Source organism: Camellia sinensis, chromosome 1, assembly GCF_055761805.1.
Source record: "Camellia sinensis isolate YWXY chromosome 1, ASM5576180v1, whole genome shotgun sequence".
Classification (NCBI taxonomy): Eukaryota; Viridiplantae; Streptophyta; class Magnoliopsida; order Ericales; family Theaceae; genus Camellia; species Camellia sinensis.
In genome coordinates this window covers 40,433,183-40,437,412 of record NC_138961.1, presented here as the reverse complement: position 1 = coordinate 40,437,412, position 4,230 = coordinate 40,433,183, and positions in this window count along the sequence as shown.

Below are 4,230 nucleotides of genomic sequence, written 5' to 3'. Positions count from 1 at the left end.
ATCGAATGCAGAAATTACATAACAATGTAGAACAACATGTTCCAAACGGCCTTGGGCCCAATTCGCATTTCTATTTAACATATACATATACACGCTTATACCAAATTTAGATTAAGTGACTGTAGTTCCAACATACTGGCCTTCGGTCCATTCAGGTTTCCATTCTTGTCAAAATGGCCTTCGGCCCATTCATTATGTCAAAACGGCCTTCGGCCCATCCATTTATGTCAAAACGGCCTTTAGCCCATTCACTTCTGTCAAAGTGGCCTTTAGCCCATTCATTTCTGTCAAAACGGCCTTCGGCCTACTCATTCATGTCGAAACGGCCTTCGGCCCACTCACACGTGTCAAAACGACCTTTGCTCCATTCATTTACATCAGAACGACCTTTGGTCCATTCATTTATATCAGGACGACCTTTGGTCCATTCATTCACATCGAAACGACCTTCGGTCCATTCATTTATATCAAAAAGACCCTTTGGTCCATTCATTCACATCAAAACGACTTTCGGTCCATTCATTTATATCAAAACGACCTTTGGTCCATTCATTCACATCAAAACGACCTTCGGTCCATTCATTTATATCAAAACGACCTTTGGTCCATTCATTCACATCAAAACGACCTTCGGTCCATTCATTTATATCAAAACGACCTTTGGTCCATTCATTCACATCAAAACGACCTTCGGTCCATTCATTTATTCCTATCAGACTTTTGTCCACAATCCCAATTAACAACTCATAAAGTTTATAAGGGAATAACAATTGGACATTGACAAGCTTTCGAATATTGATATTACTCACAGTGATCGGCTTGTGGATTTGCCCTGGAGCTTGACCCTACACATTTCATGAACACAAAAGGGTCACTAACAGTTCAATCCGTTCTCTAATTTACATATTCCTCTTTAGGCTTTATTCTTGACTCGTTAACTCATTTACAATGCTCAATGCATGCCTAAGAGTGCTTACAAGTGAAAGAGAATGGAAAACGAAACACAAAATGCGTGAACAAAATTCCAGAAAACAGGGTCCCCGCTCGAGCGTCAACTTACCCGCTCGAGCGAACCCTTAAGGCCTGCAAAAGTACTGGTTGCATGAAAAATGCACTCGAGCATGGAATAGAGCGCTCGAGCTGAAGGCCCGTCCATAAAACTCCACGCTCGAGCGTGAGGTATCCCGCTCGAGCGGACATCCAACTCTGCAAAAGTGCTGGGGGCACGATTTTCCTGCTCGAGCGTCAATTACTCCGCTCGAGCGGACATCAAAATTCTGGGTTTCCCAGATTTTGTTCTTGAGCTCCAAATCGACTTTTCCAGCTACATTACTTGCATGCAATGGCTCAAATCACACATTTATACATGCTAACATGCTACTAATACAAGATTACAACATCAGGAAGCTCAATTTCATGATTTATCTACATGCATGCGCCCAAAGTATCTCAAACCCATCATCAACATGCTCAAATTCAAACATTCAAGACTTATACTCCCATGATTTGTGCATGCATGTGGGAGATGCTCATCATTCTCAACTTAGATGGTACAAATGGTGATCAAAACATGAGTTTCAACCAAAACTCTACATGAATCATGTGTTTCAAGCTCAAACATGCAAATTCAAAATAATTTCTTACATGCATGAGTTCTAAGACTTCAAACTCAACAAAAATCAACTTATTACATGCTCTTGATCACAAGCAACCCTTGAACTTACAAGATCACAATTTCAAACTTATGAATTCAAGACCAAATGCTTACCTAGAGGCTCAATCTTCCAAACTATAGTAATTTCTTGAGCTTAATCCTCCAATTCTTCACAAATTTGAGCCAAACACCAAACTCTCCTCTTTTCCCTCTCTTTAGCCAACTCCCTTCTCTCTTTCTTGCGTTTAAGTCAGCCAAGAGGAATAACAAAGAGGGATTTGAGTGTATAGAGCCTCACTAAGTCACAATATAATAATAATATAGAGTAATTTGGCACTCATTTTACCGACTTAATCAACTTAATTTGGTCCAAATCAATTTTTCAATTACACTTCATCGTAGGCTCTAAAAATTATGCCAATCACAATGGCGTAATCAATTTTCGGGTTCTGTGGCCGATAAGGCCCTCAATTTAATTTCCAAAGCAGGTTATTCAAACAGATATTCCTACGATGAACAGATACGAATTCAAAATCACATAATGGCACACAAAATCATGCTAAACACATAACCATAAACAGATTTAGGACCAATTTAGCATAATACAGAACAGGGGTATCACACAAGGTCTCTTTGAACTCCTTGCAAATTTCGGTAGTGATCGGAGTCCCCGGCACTCGAGAAAGTACAAGGAAAGTGCACTTTTCGTCGCAAAATCCCTCCGCGGGAACTTCAACTCCAGCTTTCGATGCGTGTTTCATCTTTACTCACCAAGAGCAAGGTGTATCCTTTTTGAATATGTTGTGACCCTTCCGGGAGGTAAACCGGAGGCTGCGATCGAGTCACCCTCGTTGAAACTTGCATTTCTTTGCTCGTTGTTTTGTGCCAAATACGCATTCGAGTTTGCACTTATCCTGCATTGTTATGTACGTCACTTGCATTCTCATGCACACCACTTAGCATTGTTGTGCACGTTTCATTGGTATTGTCATGCCTCTATGTTTAACTTGCGTTGTCACACACGTTTCTTCTTGCATTGTGATGCACTTTCTAATCGGCACCATGTTTGTCTGCGTTCGATATAGCGTTGGACATATGTTGCTAACTATGTTGTGCTTGTTAAGTTTCTCTCTTTTACAGGCACGATATTGTATGTACTGTTCATTTGAGGTTGGTATGACCAGACGAGCCGCGCAGGTATTGTATCTTCTCCGTGTGAGATGTCGCGAGAATTAAATAATTTGCCGCATTCTTAAACTGCATGAAATGTAGTTGTTGCTTTGCATTCTTGCTTAAAACTGTTGCATCTATTGTGAATACTTGCCTCATTACAGCTTGCTGCTTTGCATGATCATGAGTTACGTCTGGCTTGGTGCATTGCATTCTGCATTTTGCCCCTGCCTGCGGGCATGCCGGCAGGTACATCTTTGTTTATCTCGCCTGTTTGTCTAACTCTTTGGCCTTGTCAAAAATGGGTTGTCTCTAGGCTTTGACATTCACTCCCGTCACTTATGATTTCCAAGTTCTCTCAAAGAGGGGCAACTGTAGACACCCCATTTTTGACCGGCCTTAAGACTCAGACGTCACCAGTTCAGCCCTCGGTGATGATGCATATTGTGCTCGTTCTGAGGTTGCAGAGTCTCGGCTGAGAGCCTTGCCTCCAGACTCCGGGGCTCTTTTGTGCTTTACCTCGGTTTGCGAACTAGGTTCTGTTTTCTCTATTTTCTCTTCCTGAAGGGAGGGAGAGGGCTCTTAGACCATCTCTCAGTGGCCGTAGGCTACGTTTCGTGGTCGTAGGCCATTTTTCCCGTTTGAAGACCAGTTTTTGATTTTCGGAGCCGTCGGCCGTGTGCCTCGATTCGGGACTGCTTAACTACATCCGTTTGCTCCGGTTTTTGGCACACACCTTGTTTCCTCTCTTTTGAGGGACACTGTGGCCCAAGAGACCACCTTCGTGGTCGCACGCCACTTTCAGTACCTAATAGCCTGTTTTCGAGGCCCCAGGCCGCGTGTTTTGGCCCCCGAACCCTCGTTTTGCATTGGTTAGGGTTCATTTTTGGTATGGACCCTATTTTCATTGTTTGGAAGGTGGTAGGATGGTGGGAGACCAGTAATTCTTTTGAAAACCATTTTCTCTCTCCTCCAGCCGATTTTCTTGACAGAAAGCTAGTTTTTCTCACTTTTGGACCTTAATTTCCGGTCTCCCATACCACCATTGTGTTGTACTCATCTGGGAGGCCACCAATATGGGTAGGCCGACCAGCTTTTCTTCCTGACCCTTTTGAACTTTGCTCGAAAGCTAGTTTTTCTCTCCCCTGGGTCATATTTTCTAGTCTCCCACCATACAGCTGTATTCTACTTATCTGGGAGGCCACTTTTCTAGTATGGCCGACCAGCATTTCAGCTTGACCCTTTTGAACCCTGGTCGGCCGACCACTTGAACTGGTCGGCCTACCTTCTACTTTTTGGCCTTCCTGAGTGCAACACAACTGTGCCAGCTGTGAAGCATTTGACCCTCTCTCCGAGATTTCACCCTCTTGTTTGTCTTCTTAAGGAAGCTTTGGTCCATTTGCTTA